Source organism: Anolis carolinensis, chromosome 4 (genome assembly GCF_035594765.1).
Source record: "Anolis carolinensis isolate JA03-04 chromosome 4, rAnoCar3.1.pri, whole genome shotgun sequence".
Classification (NCBI taxonomy): domain Eukaryota; kingdom Metazoa; phylum Chordata; class Lepidosauria; order Squamata; family Dactyloidae; genus Anolis; species Anolis carolinensis.
Genome location: NC_085844.1, coordinates 91,215,955 through 91,237,065, shown reverse-complemented (window position 1 = coordinate 91,237,065; position 21,111 = coordinate 91,215,955).

The window sequence follows — 21,111 nt, the reverse complement described above, 5'->3', positions numbered from 1 at the left end:
GGCCCAAACAGGTTCATAGGGGGAGATGCAGTCGCGCAGATGAGCTGGACACGAACTGTGTGGGGCTTTTTAGGTGTTTACCTGCACTTTGAAATGGGCTCAGAAACACATGGGCACCCAGTTGAGCTGTTTTAACAGGGAGGTGATGTATTTCCTGTAATTAGCTCCAGTTAGTAGTCTGGCTGCTGATCTTTGTATTAGATGTAGTTTCTGAGCCGTCTTCATAGGCAGCCCCACATAAAATGCATTGCAGTAATCTGTCTGAGATGTAACTAAGACATGTACTGTCATGGCCAGATCTGGTTTTTCGAGGTACAGACACAGTTGGCACACAAGCTTTAATTGTGCAAAGGCCCTTCCAGCCATTATAAACACCTGAGCTTCAAGAATCAGTGCTGAATCCAGGATGATTTCCAAACTCTGGGCCTGTGACCATAGAGGGAGTGTTACTGCACCCAGCATGGTTGCCACTGTATACCCTGATCAGCCTCACAACTGACCAGAAGGACCTCTGTCTTGTCTGGATTAAGCTTCAGTTTGCTAGCCCTCATCCAGTTCAGCACAGCAATCAGGCACTGTGTCATACCCCAGCCACCTTTGGGTTCTGAACCTGGTTCAGAAATGAACTTTGACCAGGATGAAGCTTATTCTGACTTTTTACCCAGTTCTCCAAGCTCCTTCCAATTACAGACCCCAGCTGTGGATAGCTCCGATGCTTCCTTAATTGGGAGAGATACTGAAAACATTACTCCCCTGGTAGAACCAGATGTCCCGAGTTCCCCAGGGAATGTATCCTTTAACAGAAGGGAGTTTTTGCATCGCCAGAGATCAGAGAAACAGGAGCTTTGAAGGAGTAAACGTTTGGCATCTAGAGGGGATAATGGATAGGATATTTCCTTGGGAACCTTTGGGGAGTTGGTTTCCCTTCGCTGTGATTAGATCTAAGTTCCATAAAAGTGTCTTGCACTATGAACAATTCGTGGTGTCAACGTAGCGACTTCTGAGAACACTTCACCGTTTCTAGTTCCTTGATTTCACTAAGCCAAGTCTCCTGTTCCTGGAGGCCAAGCCGAGCCACGACTCCCGTTTTAAACCGGAGTAAATTCACGTCCTTGCCTTGTTCCTGAATCCAGATTGCTTTTAGCTTTGTCTTCTGCCTGCCTGGATATCCAAGACTTCCTATTGACTTTGGACCTTGTTATTCACTCCTGCTTTCTTGTTGTTTTCCCGCTCAAGAACTTCCCAACAGTTTTGAGCGTGTTTTGGTTTCTGGACTTTGGACAATATTGGACATATCTCTTCAACTCTTTGGACTAATTCATATCATATCATAAAGGACTATTGCTCACTCATCCTTTCCACTTATTCTTTCCTGAATTTATTATTGTTTTAATAAAGATATTATATGATTATTGGTCTCTGTTTGGTTTCCAGTGCTCACGCTGCCTTGGGGTGCAACACACTGGTTCAGGACCCTGGCAGCTTCCTTGGTTTTAGGTGGGAATGAATAATAGAGCTGTGTGTCATCTGCGTACAGATGGCACCAAACTACAAAACTCTGGATGACTGCATCACAAAGACACACAGGCATATATACAAAAGGTCAATGTAATAAGGTCCTAAATCAATAGGTGATTTGAAGGGACTTACACACAACCATACACATTAAAGAATAATGACCTCATCACATTGAGATCCTGAAGCCGGGTGACAGCGGGGGAATCCTTGGGGCGGTGTGGTGAATCTGTGGGGCAATGGAGGAAATTGTCACTCTGTGCCCTGCATCGCCTGCATCGCTCCCTTCCACATCACACAGGGGAAGTCGTCACTGTCCAACACCCCTCTGCACTGTCCCTGGTCTACTCAATCAGAACACGGGTGAACATGGGAGAATTATTCCTCCAAGCATGCTTTTAACATGGAGCTGGCCTATGTCATGTGATGGGCTCTGGAAGGCTCTGTACTGATTTCATGTTGTAAGCATCCTACAATCCTACATGTTGTAAGCATCACCCCATGTGATGAGGTCCAAAATCACCAAGAGGATTCTGTCCAGAGCTGGTCAAAAACTTTGATGAAGAAAGGAAGGAAATAGAATGGTGATGAGCCATAGCCTATGCTAAATATGAAGTGTTCATAAAGGAAACTAAAAGTAGCATTATGAGACAATAGAGCTCTCTGACTGAAACTTATAAATGCCCTTCCTCAAACTACAAATACCAGGATTCTTTAGGCCATAAGCATGGCAGTGAAAGGGGAATAGTAGTGCTATAACCATGTAGTGTGAATAGGCCCCAGATCTCTGTGCTATAATGTTCTAAGGAAGAGTTAGGTTGAATTCCACACTTCTGTTCCATTGCTTGTTTTTATTTCTCCAGCAAAGAAATTTCTTTCTTTGATATCCATTTGTGTTTCAAAAAATGTTTTTAAAGGGAAGAAAGAAATTCTAGAAGAAAAAATACTTTGTTTGTCTTTCTCTATTAATGTGCCAACAACCCAGTGAAAAATGGAAACAATAAACAGACAAATAAAACAGAAATTCCCCTCTGTATTTCTTACTCCCCCAAAAGCTTGCTCCCATTTTTTCGATGTACAATAACATATCTGTTGGAATTACATAATCTGTCTGTGTAACACAGAAACATCTTCAGTAAAAAAAGATTAAACTCTTCAAGAAAAACAGATTAGGGAGGAACTGAGCATTTCTTTATTTTATTTGTTAAATTTAGTTGCAAACCACCCTGAGAAAGCATGCTTATAAAGTGACCTATAAATAAGAGGGAAAGGGGGAATGTAATCCAAGCTCAAGCAAAAAGCTGACTTGGGGGCCATAATGAACAAATAAAAGCCAAGTTTGCAGTTATCAGAAAAATACTTCTTCAGTAAGGGGAAGAGTGTTCATTGTGAAAGGAAAAAAAATGTTAGCATTGAGTACATGACTTAGAGAGGGAAGAATAGTTATGAAAATGAAGTCAGGCTAAGATCATCTCTCTTAAGGATGAGGAAGCGACATAACAGCCAAGCCTAGGAAGATATACAGCAAGAAATCCAAACTGTTGTACATCTTTTACCCCTGGAGGCACATGGTCACTCATGCAGGCATGGTTGAACATGTTTCCAGTTCCATCTAACAGGAACTGGCATGTGTTGCTCAAATTTGAAGCTGGTAATATGCTAGCACATATCTTTCAGCATTTCACAGTTGAAAACCAGGACCGCATGAGCAAGCAACATCCGACTATGATAAGAAATGGCAAAATATATTAATGAGGAAGAACTCACAAGCTAAGAGAGGCTGTAGCAGCTTGCTTTGACCTGAAAATACTGGAAAGAGCAAGACTCCACCTCTTCCTCTCCTCTTTCCCCCACTGAACTGGATCTACACTGTCCTATAATCCAGTTTCAGGATGTGGATTACCTCCTACATTGATGTGGTTATATAAGTCTACATTGCCCTGTAATCCAGATAAATGCAGTTAATCCACATTGTGAAACTGAATTATAGGACAGGGTAGCTCCAATTAGATGAGTGCAAACTTCTTTTTGTACATTCAGTCCAGTTTGTAGCAAATGAAATTGACTGGAGACAAAGGAGTAAAATGAAAGGAAAGGGGAACTGAAAGCATTGTAAAAAGCAGGGTTTGGGGAGAATAAGACATTTAGAATTTCAGGATTCTTATTTTCATGTATTATTTTACACATCCTGCTGTGATTGTATGGCGATTCCATTTGGCGAGGATTCTGGATACTTTAAAAAGTTGTGATGAGTTTTCTGGATCTTGTTCCCCTGTTTCTTAAAAAATCCCACACAGGAAACTGTACACACTGTGCTAAAATAGTGGCTGACACATCCCCAACACCTCTCCTAATAACTGAAAATGGTACTGCTCTTGCGATATTTCAGATCATGAAACCAGAGACCTCAGCCCTTGAAGCAATCTTTCACACATTTCCATTAAACATACTAGCCTCCCCCTGCAAAAAAAAAAAAAAAAGGCTGGAGGAAAGAGGGAGAGAAAGCTGTCAACTCCCACAAATGGTGCCTGTTTGTCTCAAAATCTGCTTGTACACCACACATTTGTAGACAGAATGACTACAAAAACGTAAGCAGGGGAAGTTTGCTTTATTTCTTTGCTTTCATCTCTAAACATCTAACTTACCCACCAACCTGTGTATCTTTATGAATTACTCAAACACAGCAGGAGCCGCTATTAAAGGCATACATTCCAGGCCATAAATCAGAAATTGCCTGCTTGTTAGTCATAACTGTACAAAGTATATATTTTATAAGGAATGCAATTAAAGATAGAAACATATGTCTAAGATTACCAGAGATTTTACTACAAAACCTATCAACAGAGACTTGAGTCTCTATCATATCCACCAACTAAAGCAGTTAACATGTTTTGTTTTATAAAATGTGCCATATTGCTGGTGTTACATATGTTCGTAGAAGGAAAATAAGGTTGCTACCGCTCTTGTCCTAACTGTAATCTTAAAAAAGATGTTGTGTTCTTTGCAGAATGAAAACATGCTTTGGTTTCTAGTGAGTCCTTTCTCACAGTAGTTATATATTCATCTGAAAGTTGTCCTGAGAAGCTTTTGAACACAAATGATGTGTAATTATATAACAGACCTTTACAGGACTGGTGCAACTGAAATAATACAGAAAGCAGTTCAATGATAGGAGGAAAGAGAGGGCGAGATTTATGGGACAACAAGGCTACATGCATATGTGAGGGGAAACCATACATGAAACCATTGGCACCCTTGAAGTTGTTCTCTCAGTCACTCAGATAAAAAGGCCAACTGCATTCCATTTTAAAATCGATTTTAACATAAGGACTTAGGGCATTATGAATAAATGCATGTATTTGGAATCTCAAAGGCATTATGTTGTTTGTTTTGAAGGAAAGGATGCTTTGAAGGAAGCAGGTTGGTGTATAAAGGTGATGATAGAAAGCTTTGTATTCTTTCCTCTATGTGCTATCATTCTTAGAAACAAAGATAATGTACTCTTGTTTGTCTGTGTATTCCAATATATTTTGGGTATGATAGCTTCAGTTCTCATTTCATTCTTCTCAAACTAACCTAATGCCTTGGATTGCTATGTATATCTAATACAGTCAGTTTTCCCTTCATTCCCCCAACTCCCCTTGAATCTAGCATGCTACAGTGTTCCCTGGCCTCTTTCATATGTGAGAATCATGTTAGCACAAATTCAAATTTCCACATTTTCCTTCTTCTTTGCATGCAAAGAAAAAGCAGTTGAAGTTCAGAGCACAGTCTGAATTTGAGCAAATTAACATTAAATCATATTTTCCTTCCCATGTTACAAGTTCAAGTTCAACTTATTTCCCATGTACTGGTCTTGGGACATCTACGACAATAGAACATTCACTCCAGCTGTGCCCTTATTGTTTGGCTTTTAAAAATTAATTAGTGAGACCTTGGGTTATTATGACAATGTTTCCTATGTTGTTGAGACTATTGCCCCCAGTACTTGGTTTCCTCTCACCTTCTGAAGTACTATCCCTTTCTTCAGTATAACTGAGTGGTCTGTCCCCTTCAACTATGAAATTTGATTTGGTAGGCATTTCTTGATTTGGTAGGCATTTCTTACATTCTTGAGCAAGGATTCAGTTTAAATGTGTGCAGAGTCTATTCATGTGTAAAAGGGAAGACAGATGAAAAATAATTAAGACCATTTATGGCATCTTGCAGAGATCTAGATAGATAGCAAACCCTGGGAGTACATCTGGAGTAAGAGGTTAAGAAGAAAAATTCACAGAACCCCATTTACTAGACATTTTTATTCTGAAATAATAATCCCATAAAACCATTGAACAAAGATTGAACTGTCTTGCTCTTATGTGCTACGTTATAATCTCATTTATGTGAATGAAGAGTGACTCTTGACATTCATGTTGGTTTCCAACTGGTTGAATGATCATGTAAATGCTCACTTACACATGGGCTTCATTTGTTCCATGATAATGGATTCCTGTGCACAACCATCAAGTGAATAAAGAAAAGGAGAAAAAACTGCTTTAGCCACTATAAAAATTGTTCCAAATGTATCAGAAAATGATATTAATTTCAAATAATCAGATGGGCTGGGTGAGCAGAGCTAAAAAGCTTGTTTTCTTGTCATTATGTGAGAAACTCGTTGCAACATATAAAGCTTACAAGTCTTAAAATAATCTCGCTATGTCTCTCCCTGTCTGCCTTTTGTCCTTTCCTTTCTTGTTTTTTTTTTTTTTTTTTAAACAGACTGTAGCCAGGCCTGCCCATTTTTATCTGGCTGAATGTACAATCCTCAGATATAGATGCTATTATAAATTATCATCACTACCACCTACACTGAATGAACAGTGTGTGAGTTGTTGGAAACAATATTCATCCAGTGTATTATCTCCATGTCATTTGCCAAGACTGCTGTAGGATTCAAAATACTGATGATACTGTTTTGGTTAATTATCTCCCTCTTGGATATTTTTCTTTTTCTTACAAGTCCCATTTTTTCTTTGTGTGTGTACGCCTATACATGTGCCCTTATCAGTACCTCTGTTCACACCTTCCCTCTGCAAAATCTACTGTGCTTTTTTCAAGGAAGCATGAAATTATGCAAAGCTTTGCCCCCTCAGGTCCTCCCCCTTTTCTTTTTTCAGACAAACCCTCACACTCCTAATGAGTGTAGCCAGTGAAACTCAGCAGCTGCCTTCACTCACCCCAGATAAGCCTGTAATGAGAGGCGCTGACTCCCTGGAACATTCGTCTTCCATTGTGTGCTGCATGAAGGGCAAGGAGAGTCAGTGACAAGCAAATTCCCCAGTGTGCCCCAAAGATTACTGGCAATACTTCACACTGGGAAGCCTGTGAGAGCTAAGGTAGAGGGAACCTTTTTGCCAAAGTCAAGGATGGAAATGATGAACTGGGGTTGTTTTTAGTGTCTCTTTGTTACTTTCCCCAATGTTTGCCAGAACACAGTGCTATATACATACAGGATGGAGCAAAGGGCTGTTTCCTATCAAAAATGCCTGTGGGATTTTCCCCTTTTTATAGTGGTGCTTAGATGGAGTCTAAAGCCAGCTTGGGTGAAGTCCAAATACCAAGATGATAAATTTGGTACAAATTTGGTACAATTATATTCCAAATGAGCATATTTGGAACTTTCAAAGTGGGTGGGTGGGACTTCTTGGTTGATAATGCAATGCAGCTTTGTTCTTCTGAAGAAATATGTGAACCAAAGGCTAAGGACTGATCACATTGCCAAATTTCCCCATCTTGGAACAGTTTGCTGATGCAGCCAGCAAGGTGCCAGCCAGATCCCATCACATGATGCACAGAATAGTAGAGTTGGAAGAGACCTCCAACCCCCTGCCAAGAAGCAGGAAATTGCATTCAAAGCACCCCCGACAGGTGGCCATCAAGCCTCTGTTTAGAAGCCTCTAAAGAAGGAGCCTCCACCACAGTCTGGGGCAGAGAGTTCCACTGTCGAACAGCTCTCACAGTCAGAATGTTCTTCCTGATGTTCAGGTGGAATCTCCTTTCCTGTAGTTTGAAGCCATTGTTCCGTGTCCTAGTCTCCAGGGCAGCAGAAAACAAGCTTGCTCCCTCCTCCCTATGACTTCCCCTCACATATTTGTACATGGCTATCATGTCTCCTCTCAGCCTTCTCTTCTGCAGGCTAAACATGCCCAGTTCTTTAAGCCGCTCCTCATAGGGCTTGTTCTCCAGACCTTTGATCACCCTCCTCTGGACGCTTTCCAGCTTGTCAACATCTCCCTTCAACTGCGGTGCCCAGAATTGGACACAGTATTCCAGGTGTGGTCTGACCAAGGCAGAATAGAGGGGGAGCATGACTTCCCTGGATCTAGATGCTATACCTTCTGGTGGGGCTCTTTGATGGCTATGTTGGCGAACTGTTGTAGGACAGGGAACTCTGAACATGGGAGACTAGCCATGTTCAGATTGAAAATGCTGGGAACAGCACTGGAGCAGTGGAGCCTTCGGTGGCCTAGAGGATAAAAGCCTCATGACTTGAAGGTTGGGTTGCTAACCTGAAGGCTGCCAGGTTCGAATCCCACCCGGGGAGAGCACGGATGAGCTCCCTCTATCAGCTCCAGCTCCATGTGGGGACAGGAGAGAAGCCTCCCACAAGGATGGTAAAACATCAAGACATCCGGGCGTCCCCTGGGCAACATCCTTGCAGACAGCCAATTCTCTCACTCCGGAAGCAACTCCGGTTGCTCCTGACATGAAAAAAAAAGCACTGGAGCAAGTGAGAAAGGTACGCCCTTTCAGCATGTGATGGGCAAATAGATGATGTTGGCAATGTGGGGTGCTTGGCAATGGATTCGCCCTGCTGCCTCATGATTTGCCCTGCTGGCCTAATGATTTTCCCACATCAAGGACCTCCATGTGATGAGGTCCTAAGACATGAATATTGACAAAAGTGTATATGGAGAGCTTACACAGGCCATCACCTCACTCCTCATTGCTCACAGGGTTCTGTTGGCCCTCAACTTTTGTGTGGGCTCAGGGCCACCACAAAAGTCGGAAAACCGCAAATACGTCTAAGCCCCTTATGTTCCGTCACTCTGGCAGGACAGGGATAGAACAGGGGAGCAGGAGGAGGGAGAGTGCACATATCACCTCACTCTCACTCAAGTGAGGGAAAGGGAATGGAATGGAGGAGTAGGAGAAGGGAGGGTGAATGGTGTATGGGTCTCTGGGGCAGACGTAGGGAGTGGGATGGGGAAGTGGGGTGAGGAGGATAGAGCCAGGGATGGTGGCAGGAGGTGGTTAAGAACTAAAGGAGTTCACCTTCTGGACCCAATTTAAGGTGCAGGTGATCACCTACAAAGCCCTGAATGGTTTTGGACCCTCCTACCCTAGTGATCGCCTTTCCCCCTATGAACCTGCACAATCTCTTCGTTCTTCGGGGGAGGCCCTCCTCTCGGTCCCACCTCCGTCACAAGTGCGGTTGGTGGGGACGAGAAAGAGGGCCTTCTCCGTGGTGGCCCCCCCAGCTCTTGAACTCGCTCCCCAGGGAAATCAGGAAAGCCCCCACCCTGGTAGCATTCAGAAAGAGCTTGAAAACCTGGCTCTTTACTCAGGCCTTTAGATAAAGATTGCTCATTCCCATAGCAATCTGTATCTGTGACCATTCTTGTACCGGTTTGCACTTTTTACCTTTTTCAACTTGATATAGACACAGGGTCTATTCCCATCCCAATGTGCACTTCCAAGAATTTGCAGCACTTTATCAGTCACCTCGTGTTTACAATATTTATATGGTGCACCTTACCCAGTCTACTTTTACAACCTCTCCATTTTAATCCATGTTTTTATTAGTTCTTGTCATTTGTTTTTATTGGCTAATGTTTAAATTTTTATGATTGCGCATTTTTTTGTCTATTGTTGTGTTTTATATTGCTATTGTTTTTATTCGGGCTTGGCCCCATGTAAGCCGCCCTGAGTCCCCTTTGGGGAGATAGAGGCGGGGTATAAAAATAAAGTTATTATTATTATTATTATTATTATTATTATTATTATTATTATTATTATTATTATTATTATTATTATTGGAGCTCCTTTTACTATGACAGTCTTGGTGAGTCTGGGCTTAATAGGGTATTATAAGGTTGTCTTCAGTTAATTCAGCAAGGCAAAGCTAAAGGAGAAGAGACAGACTCTTGCGATTCCCTGTAGACTTGGGCAAAAGGAAACTGATACAACCTTTGTCTGTTTGTCTGTTCTTCATCATTGATAACTTTAGTGTTCCATGTTCTCATCTGTGAAATGCTGTTGGATATGGAATGGTGACAACTACAGCAGTTCTGCTTCCTCTTCACTATACTAAACTTGACACATTACGTGATTTTCATTTTTTTTCACTCAGATTTTGAGCCCATCCCATTTTTTCCAGTTCCTGCCTCAATCCGCTCCCATGCCTTCTGAGTCCTTTCCCATTTTCCCCCCTCTCCATTTTGGCATGTTACAGGATAGGCTACATTTTGAAGGTTCACCCACTTTTGCAAGAATAGGCCAGTAACCGGATGATAACGTATGTTGGTGTAACCTCATATTACACACAAAATAGGTACTTTTTGGTCATTGGAGAAGGAGATATCGAATACCTTTTTATACAACAGTCTTGCTACCAGGCATGCTGGCACAGTCAATTGATGACGGCAGTAAAGTATGGAGCTCATAGCCACCAACCACCTTTAGTTTTGAATGTAGTAAAAGTGTCACTCTCCCAGAGATGTCCTAGAGAATAGTGGCCTTCCTTTTTGTGAGCTGCAAAACTCTAGTCAGATAATGTTTGGGATCCACACACACATCACATGAATTTCTAAGCTACCAATTGGCCATGAAAATGTATATTTTCATCTCAGGTGGATGGGGAAACGTTCTACCGGCCAGATCTTTGGCTATGGTTTTTTCATCCCCACCTTCACCTAGAATCATAGAATCATAGAGTTGTAAGAGGCCACAACGGCCATCCAGTCCAACCCCCTGCAAGCCAGGAAAAGAGAATTAAAACACCTCTGCCAGGTGGCCATCCACCCTCTCCTTAAATATTTCCAGAGAACTTTCACCATGCTGCTTCTACATAGATGGATTTCTTCAGTACCTCCTGTTCAGACAGGTTATAACATTTATTTCCCTCTTTTTCTTTGTCAGCATGTGCGCATTTACATCTGTACTGCTTGTACGTGTTCTCTTCCAGATTTGGCATTGATTCCTTCTCCCCCTTTCCTTCCCCTCATCTTGTCTTCCTTCCATCTGTGCAGTTGAGAACTGTTTCCTTTTCCTTTGCAGCTTCTGTATGCTGTGCTTTGAAGACCTACATACACACATACCTGTCATGGAAAATGTGAGAGAGCTGATGGGGGATTCATTTTTTAAAAAAGTTTAAAATCATTCTACATAAGAGAAAAACAGATGTCGTATGTTGTATATATTGGTCTGGATTTCCAGCTCTAAAAAAGTTGAAGCGAAAGTCCAGAGGAGCTAAAACACAGTATAATCTCCCTACCCTGAGCCATATATACATCTAAATAAATATCTATATTGTTACTCTTTTACATATAATATTTATTTGTGTAAGTGTGAAATGACCTATGCTCTAGGCATTAATAAATAAATGAATGAACAGACGAACCAAGATAAAATAAATTGTCCCATCAACACCTGTGCATATCTAGGGCCTTGCCATGGTGACCATGGTGATTAAAATCCATATAGAAATGTTTCCTTGTCCTCCCTTTGTTGTGTTGCTCAAAATAACTTAACAGGTTTGGAAAACTCACTTTATGGCTAGTCAAATAATTCCCCCCTATAGAGAGGGACAGGGCAGGGCTGACCTAGTGATGTAGCTGCCTCTGCCAGATTTTAGGCACCATGAAAGGGCAACAAATTGTTATTATTTGTTTATTTTGCCACCTTGAAATGGGAATGAGTTCCATGTGGGTTTTTGGATTTTTTTGCCTTACGTGCAGAATAATTTGGCTGCTTTTCAGTACTCGACATCTTGATTTTTGAGAAAATAGAAGATTTGTTATTTTACTTGAGAAACTAAAATATCTTGGCCTGATCTTAAAGCAGCATCTCATGGCATGGGGTTAGATTAGATGACTGTAGATGTCCATTCTAAAACTGTAATTTTATTATTTCAATTCCAAATCATGTATCTGTAATACAAATGATTATGCTGGCTACATTCTACTTGCAAATGTGTGTGTTGGGTTTCAATGTAAAAGGGGAGTTATTGCATTGGTTGCAAACATAAGACCATTGTAAAGATAGGATAGCTTGTTAGGCAGCTGTGACTGGCAACTGCTATATCTTATCATCTCATCACATTGAGAATGGAAAGCATGGGTGACCGTCCCTTTAAGAGTAAAGAATCACTCCTCTTATATCGTCAGTAGTCCCATTTCGAGTTCTGCCTCCCCATCACACTCACACGTGGAAACTTAAGAGCTGGCAATACATTCATCTTTTACAGTCATCAAAAGGTCAGTATTACTTTTTTTGTTTTTAATCAGGAGAAACATCAATATCCAAAAACCAAGAGATCCCTGGCCCTTCCCAAAGCCCGTTACATTAAAGGAGACAGACACCAGTTTAAAACCATTTCTTTCCATGGGAGCCTATGATTCTGCATGAATACAAGAGATCCAGGTTAAAACCATTGCTGATGGTTGGGCACTGAAACAAGACAGAAAACTGTGATGGTTCTCATCGCACCTTTTTTCCAGCTGTAAACGTAAGAGTAAAGTGCGATAAAAGATAGGAGGTCTGTTAAGAGTTCCCTCCTATCAGGACATTTCTGCTTCTTTTCAACCCTGAAACATGTGATGAGCTCTGTGACTCTCCATAGAATCATAGAATCGTAGAGTTGGAAGAGACCTTGTGGGCCATCCAGTCCAACCTCCTGAAAGAAGCAGGAAAATCTCATTCAAAGCATCCCCGACAGGTGGCCATCCAGCCTCTGTTTAAAAGCCTCCAAAGGAGGAGCCTCCACACCGTCCGGGTCAGAGAGTTCCACTGCTGAACAGCTCTCACAGTGAGGAAGTTCTTCCTGATGTTCATGTGGAATCTCCTTTCCTGTAGTTTGAAGCCATTGTTTCACGCCCTAGTCTGCAAGGCAGCAGAAAACAAGCTTGCTCCCTCCTCCCTAAGACTTCCCCTCACATATGTGTACATGGCTATCATGTCTCCTCTCAGCCTTCTCTTCTGCAGGCTAAACATGCCCAGTTCTTTAAGCCGCTCTTCATGGAGCTTGTTCTCCAGACCCTTCTACTCCTGTCTTCTAGAGTGTTAGCTGTCCCTCCCAGTTTGGTGTCGTCTGCAAACTTGATGATCATGCCTTCTAACTCTTCATCTAAGTCGTTAATAAAGACGTTGAACAGAACCGGGCCCAGGTTGGAACCCTGCGGCACTCCACTTGTGACTTCTTTCCAAGATGAAGAAGATGCATTAGTGAGCACCCTTTGGGTTTGTTCACTCAACCAATTACAGATCCACCTAACCGTAGTTTTGCCCAGCCCACATTTGACTAGCTTGTTTGTCAGAAGGTCGTGGGGGACCTTGTCGAATGCCGTACTGAAATCCAGATATGCTACATCCATGGCATTCCCCGCATCTACCCAGCTTGTAGCTCTATCAAAAAAAGAGATCAGATTAGTCTGGCATGATTTGTTTTTGGTAAATCCGTTTTTGGTAAATCCATGCTTCAAAAGAGGTTGAAGTGTCCTACCAGGGAAAAAATTTCTCACGATGATTTCGATTGCTGGAGTTCCCTTCTTTCAGTACGCTTCTGCCTCTTTTCAACCACGGAGGGCTATGCATGACAGCCAGAAGTAGTTTAACTCATGGAATGAGCTCAGTGTTTCTCCATGCTTGAAAAGAGGCTGAAGTGTCCTATGACTGGGAAATTTCTCAATGTGATAAGGTGGTCACTTGACGGAAACCATTGTCAGAAAATGCTTTCTAGAGCACAAAAGCTCTGAGGCTAGATTTATCCTATATCTCAGGATCTGATCCCAAATTATCTTCTTATCCCAGATAATCAGACAGTGTAGACTCATATAATCCAGTTCAAATCAAATAATCTGTGATCAGATCCTGAGATATAGGGCAGTGTAGATCTAGCCTGACACACTTACAAGTCACTGACTCCCAACTATAACTCCCATCGTCCTGCATGTCTGGCTAGGTTTGATGTTGCAGGATGAAGTTGTATCCTGAACATGAAAGCTGTCAAGTACACACAAACATAGTGCTATAAACCTACCTCAGTGAGACCAGTGCCTTGAAAGGCAGCCATCCAGGGCAGAGGAGAGAGAATCACAGCCTGTGTTGGTTCAAAACTATGTTTGTGTGTAAGATGATTATCAGAACTATCAATGTTGTACTTGTAATGGCAACGGTCGCTTGCCTTGCATAAGGTTTTGTTGGAATGAGGCTACATAAACATGTGGTTGGCAGCAAGGCCTGTTGTTGAATCTGGCATGCCCACTTCCACCAAAGACATCCAGCAGGCTAACAGCTGAACACCTGCATAGACCACGATGCGATCTCCCACCTTCCCTTTTTGGGTTCAGCACAAACTATATCCTGTACTTAGATTTGTGTTTTACTAGCTGTGCCCGGCCACGCGTTGCTGTGGCGAAGCCTGGTGATATGGGAAATAAAGTATTGAGCAATTGGTGGTAGTTGGTATATGTCATTTCCAAAAGGTTGTGAATATGCAGTATTTGTGGTTATTCCTTTTTTTGTCGTTTGTTTCTTGTGTGGAATTCATCTGTTTTGAGAGTGGGGTTGTTGTGTGTCTTTCGGGCTGTGTGGCCATGTTCCAGAAGCATTCTCTCCTGACGTTTCGCCCACATCTATGGCAGGCATCCTCAGAGGTTGTGAGGTATGGAGAAAACTAAGCAAAGAGGTAAATATATATCTGTGGAAAGTCTAGGGTGAGAGAGGTCAGTGTGAATGTGTGTAGTTAATCACTTTAATTAGCATTGAAAAGCTTATCTGCTGTCTTCTTCCTGCCTCTGGGGCATCCTTTGTTTAGAGTCGTTAACTGCCCTAGGTTGATTCATGTCTGGAAATCCTCTGTTTTCATAGTATTGCTTTTTATTTACTGTTCTGATTCTTGAGTTTTTTAATACTGGTAGCCAGATTTTGTTCATTTTCATGGTTTCTTCCTTTCTGTTGAAGTTGTCCACATGCTTGTGGATTTCAATGGCTTCTCTGTGTAGTCTGACATGATAGTTGTTAGAATGGTCCAGCATTTTTGTGTTCTCAAATAGTATTCTGTGTCCAGGCTGGTTCATCAAATGCTCTGCTATGGCTGATTTCTCTGGTTGAATTAGTCTGCAGTGCCTTTCATGTTCTTTGACTCTTGTTTGGGCGCTGCGTTTGGTGGTCCCTATGTAGACTTGTCCACAGCTGCATGGTATCCGGTAGACTCCTGCAGAAGAGAGAGGATCCCTCTTGTCCTTCGCTGACCGTAGCATTTGTTGGATTTTCTTCGTGGGTCTGTAGATAGTTTGTAGGTTGTGCTTCTTCATCAGCTTCCCTATGCGGTCAGTAGTTCCCTTGATGTATGGTAAGAACACCTTTCCTCTGGGTGGATCTTTGTCTTGACTCCCATGGCTTGTTCTTGGCCTTGCAGCTCTTCTGATGTCTGTGGTGGAGTATCCATTGGCCTGTAGAGCCCAGTTTAGGTGGTTGAGTTCACCTTGGAGGAGGTGAGGTTCGCAGATTCTTTGTGCACGGTCTGTCAGGGCTTTGATTGTGCTCCTTTTTTGACTTGGGCGATGGTTGGAGTTTTTATGAAGGTATCTATCTGTGTGAGTAGGTTTTCTGTAAACTGTGTGGCCCAATTGTTGATTGGGTTTGCGGATGACCAGAACATCTAGAAATGGCAGTTTTCCTTCCTTTTCTTTTTCCATGGTGAATTGGATGTTTGGGTGGATGCTGTTAAGATGGTCCAGGAACTTGCTGAGTTCTTCCTCTCCATGGCTCCAAATCGTGAAGGTGTCATCTACGTATCTGAACCAAACAGTTGGCTTTTTTGGTGCTGTTTCTAGGGCCTGTTTTTCAAAGTATTCCATATAGAAATTTGCTACTACTGGGCTGAGAGGGCTCCCCATGGCCACTCCATCCTTCTGTTTTGAGAGTGTTGTTCTTTACGTCTTGATGTGGAGGAGTGTGGTGGTGTTGAAAATAAAGTAATGAGGAAGTCGTGGTATATGTGTTATGGTTGTATATATGTAGAAAATGGATAAGATTGTGTGTGATCTTGAGCTCACATCATGTCTAGTGAACTTCCAGTAAGTCCATTAGTAGTTAAAGTCTGAAGGAAGTACGGTTTGATGGTGTAAGGGTATTGAATGGTATTAAAAGTGGTCAAGAAAGGTTTAGCTTAGGTAGGAAGGAGCGAGGGTTGGAAGGTGAAAGGATATTCAATTGTATTTAAGCTGGGTAACGAAGGGTTGCCCTTGGTAGGAAGTAGTCATATGTTGTACGTTGAGCATCTGTTGTACGTTGTATCCATATACAAATGTGTGTATATGTATATAGATTCTGTTTCTCATATAGAAATAATCTGAAGTTGCCTATATATATTCCATATATGTATGTATCCCACACCTATATATGGTGTATGGTGAGTATGGGTTATCCATATATACCAGTGTGTGTGTGTGTGTGTGTGTGTGTGTGTGTGTATACAACCTGCTGTATTATATTATATTATTGTTATTATTATTATTATTATATTCCAAAGGTTTATTATTATGATTCAATATTATTATTATATTTGAAAGGTTTATTTTCATTATTACTATGTAATATTATTATATTTAAAAGGTTTATTATTATTATGTAATATTATTATTATATTCCAAAGGTTTATTATTATTATTATTATTATTATTATTATTATTATTATTATTCCTCCCAAGAAAGGATTCCCCTAAGTAGGAAGCAGGCAGGGTTTGAAGTTGTAAGGTCATTCAATGGTAATTAATCTGATGAGATTTGGTTTGAAGATCCAATGATGGTTAAGTGTTATTATTATTATTATTATTATTATTATTATTATTATTATTATTATTATAGTATGGAGTATTAAAAAGCCTTATTATTATGATAGCATTATAATATTATGGGGTATTTAAAAGCCACCCCTTATACACAATAGAGAGAACAGAATGGCAGAGAAAAGAAACTTTGCACATCCTCAGAGGTTCGCTTTTTGGAAACTGTTGGGAGAAAAACAGGAGGAAAGTATATTGCCTATTTATTGACTGATTAATGTATTGTTTTATGATTGTTATTTAATATCGATTGGAGTGAAGTCACTTGAGCCACGAGGTGCTGGTTTTGTATAACCCAAGGTTGTCTGTTGTATAACCAAAGGAGGAAGAATGGAAGTTTTCCAGTAGCTAAGGAAACGTTGCAAACTCTCCCTGCCATTGGGGAAGAGGCATGGCAGAGAGAGCATGATGGGAACTGTAGTTTCCCCAGAATAGAGGCTGGCTCTTAAAGGAGTCTTTGAGATTCACAGCAGTTGAGAACATTTGAAAGTTTTGGAAAGGAGTACTAAAAGGAAGACAGTAAGGCAGAAGGAAGGGAGAGAGGGAGGGGGTGTGCGGGGAAAAGGGAGAAGAAAATGATTTTGAGGCAGAAGGTGCTGCTGGTGGTGGTTCTTCCCTTCTTCCCTCAGGAATCTCACCTCGAATCGGGAGGCAGGCGGAGGAAGGAGAGAGGGGGAGAGAAAGGAAGCCATAGTGTCTGGAAGAGGAAAAGGTGGCTGACGAAGAAGCCGCTGAATGGAGGCTCTCCGTTTTTGGGTTTTTTTACCTCAGAGGCCTGGAGAGAAGGAGGAGGATGGAGTGTACCGTTGGGGGGAAGGTGGTGGAGGGAAGGATTGGTGAAGAGTTTTTTTTGTAAGATGGAGGTGGTGCTGGAGGAGGGAGAAGTTGAGCGCGTGGGCGAGGGGAATGTGTGTGCGCGCGCGCGGGGGAAGCGTTTCTAGGATTGTGTGTTGGCGCAGGCGCACATGGTCTGTTGTGGTTTTTGGCCCTGTGATTGTTGTTTGTGTGATATTTTGTTGTCTCGTACTGGAGGCGGGGATGATGGATTGCGTTGCCAATTTTCGAGCTTGGGGGGCCTGTAGATTTGTTGTTTTGTGCATCGCCGTGATGCCATCACTCTTTTATATATATAGATTTAATCCAGATCCTTTTTAATGCTGCTTCTTTGCTTAATTCCTGGAGACATCATCAATATGCAGAAGTTGTATAAGTCTATTCAAAACATGGAGATGAAGAATGCTCATTTCTCTTTGAAGATATCCTGTCAGTCAAGAAGTATCTCACCGCTACACAGGAGTACCAGTGTGACAAATTGTGTTTCAAAATTATGCTGATAGAAATAGAAAAATGCGAATTTTATATTTGATTAATTATGACTATTTATTCTGGATTTTCTTATGTTTGAATTTGTATTAGAGCAATTAGTATATTTTAACAACAGAATAATTCCCATTCTATTACTTAGGGAGTTAACTTCAGGAAATGGAAAAGTTATTAATCTCATAGCCAGTTGCACCAGTTGCTGTAGCTATTTTGCTGCTGAGGACCTCTATTGAACTTCCCAATATTTGTATGTGCATGGGTCTTGACAGGAAATGCCGCCTGTCAATTTGTGGCATTTCCATGAATTTCAGAGTTTTCTTCAGCAAGGAATATGTAGAGGAGGTTTGCTATTGTCTTCATCTGAGATATAGCTGGCCGCTCCAAGTATTCTGACCTGAACCTCTAGCCGATATGGCCACTGGAGGTCATGCTCCAAAAAGTAAACTTTTTCAAGCTCTGGTGATCTTAAGCTACAAGAAATATGACTAACTTCTGGAAGTGGAAAGAGAGATAGATCTACCATTAGATCTCCCTAGTTCTCCCAGTATGCTACTGGAAAGTTCAAGTGTGTTTGTGCGTGTATGCGTATGCATGCATGCGCATGAAAACACACACATGCTCAAGGGTGCATCTCCACTATTAAATTAATGCAGTTTGACACCACTTTGTCTACCATGGCTCAGTGCTATGGAATCCAGACTCTTTGGCAGAAAAGGCTACAAACCGTGTAAAACTACAACTCCCATGATCCGATAGCATTGATCCATGGCAGTTGGGTTACACTACATTAATTCTAAAGTGTAGATACATCTCTGGTCAGTACTTAGATTTATTTATCATGTCAGAAGCAAATTGAGAATACAGCTATAATGTATATATATATTAAAAAAACTAAGTTAAAAACTTGGCATTATACTAAATTTCCTTTGACCAGAAGCTGGCCACTTCAGGTGCTCCTGGTGTTGCTGTAGATGAAAGTACTTAGATGAAAGATTGCCCAAGAATACTTGCAGCTGTCAGCTATATCTCAGGTGAAGACAATAGCAAACCTCCTATGCATATTCCTTGCCAGAGAAAACTCTGTGAAATGCATTGCAATGTCATATGTTGACAGGTGACTTGAAGAAGGCACATGCACATACAAATATTTAGGAGTTTTGTAGAGTTTCTCTATTAATGTGGTAGTCAGTTTGCACCAGTTGCTGTAGCTATTTTGCCGCTGTCTCAGTTTCCGTGGGTTTAAAAGATTGCTGGTAATTTATATTTGAAATCCTTTAGCACAACCTGGTGGACAAAGCAGGAAAGTTCTCCATACCTCATAACCTCTGAGGATGCCTGCCACAGATGTGGGCAAAACGTCAAGAGATAATACTTCTGGAACATGGCCATACAGCCTGGAAAACATACAACAACCCTGTGATCCCAGCCATGAAAGCCTTCGACAACACAGGTAAGTTCTGCTGAAACCATCATGTGTTTGGGACTCTGAAACAGATTGACTCCTTTCACATCTCCCTTTTTTAAAAGCATGTTTTCTTTCACCATTTCTGTGGAACTATCTGATGTGTTCCTACAAACTGAAATCAACTCTATGATGCCTTCAAAATGCCCAACAATTAATTGAAGTAATGAAGGACCACTAAGTGCTGCTTAAAGTAATGTCTTTGGAATTCTGTAAATGTAAATGATTTCCCCTGACATGAAGTCTAGTCGTGTCTGACTCTGAGGGTTGATGCTCATCTCCATTTCTAAGCCGAAGAGCTGACGTTGTCTGTAGGCACCTCCTAGATCATGTGGCCAGCATGACTACATGGAGCATCGTTACCTTCACGTCAGGGCAGTACCTATTGATTTACTCACATTTGCATGCTTTCGAACTACTAGGTTGGCAGAAGCTGGGGCTAACAGTGGGAGCTCACACCATTCCCTGGATTTGAACCACTGGCCTTTCCATCAGCAAGTTCAGTAGCTCAGTGGTTTAATCCGCTGCGCCGCTGGAGGCTCTTTGGAATACAGTAGGGGATTTAAAAATTGTGGCTAAACATTTTCATTAATTAGTTTATGAAGCTTTGGGAAGACATTACTTAGAAGAATGTCCCACAGGAGAGATTTTGTATTTTGGGTGCCATCTCTCCCTTCTCATCACTGTATGATCCATTTTAACTTCCACCATGAAAAGTAAATTTCCAAGAAAAGAGTAAAGTTGGGGCGAGTGTTGCCACCAATTCGTGAAGACCCACAGTCATCTTTAACTTTCTTCCCATGAAAAGCATTTGAAAAATTCTTAGGAAAGCATCCAGACAAATGTTCCAATTAGCAAAAGACTAAGTGGTGAACTATTTCTCAAAAAAATATCAAGTTCTTTCTATCAAATTATGAAAAAATTGGAGCCTTTTGATAAATGCCTAATTTAAAGAAAAACAATAGAAATCTAATCCAGACCTTTTAACATGCCATCTATGGCCACTCTCAGAAGATGTCACTAACTGAAAATGGTGAAGGTGGTACACTTACATATGTATGCTAGATTATTTAACTTAGGTAAAGGTAAAGGTTTTCCCCTGACGTTAAGTCCAGTTGTGACCAACTCTGGGGGTTGGTACTCATCTCCATTTCTAAGCCGAAGAGCCGGCGTTGTCCGTAGACACCTCCAAGGTCATGTGGCTGGTATGACTGCATGGAGCACCGTTACCTTCCCGCCGGAGCGGTACCTATTGATCTACTCACATTTGCATGTTTTCGAACTGCTAGGTTGGCAGGAGCTGGGGCTAACAGCGGGCGCTCATTCCGCTCCTGGGATTTGAACCTGGGACCTTTCGGTCTGCAAGTTCAGCAGCTCAGTGCTTTAACACACTGTGCCACCACCAGGGGCCCTATAAGCTGTGGGTTTTAACTTTGATGATGTTTTAATGGTTTTAAATTGGGAATTTTAATACTGTTTATATTTAATCCTGCTTTAATGGTTGAATATTTGTATATTTTAAATTGTAATCTGATGCTTTTATGTTAAACCTCTTTGAGTCTCCTGTGGGGGAAATAAATATATTATAGAGGTACAATAAATAGATATCTCTAGCACCCTGTTTCTCAGCTACCTGGTGAGAAGCCCAGAAGCAGGACATGAATGCACTAGCACCATCCTGCTCCTGTATAAGCATTTGATACC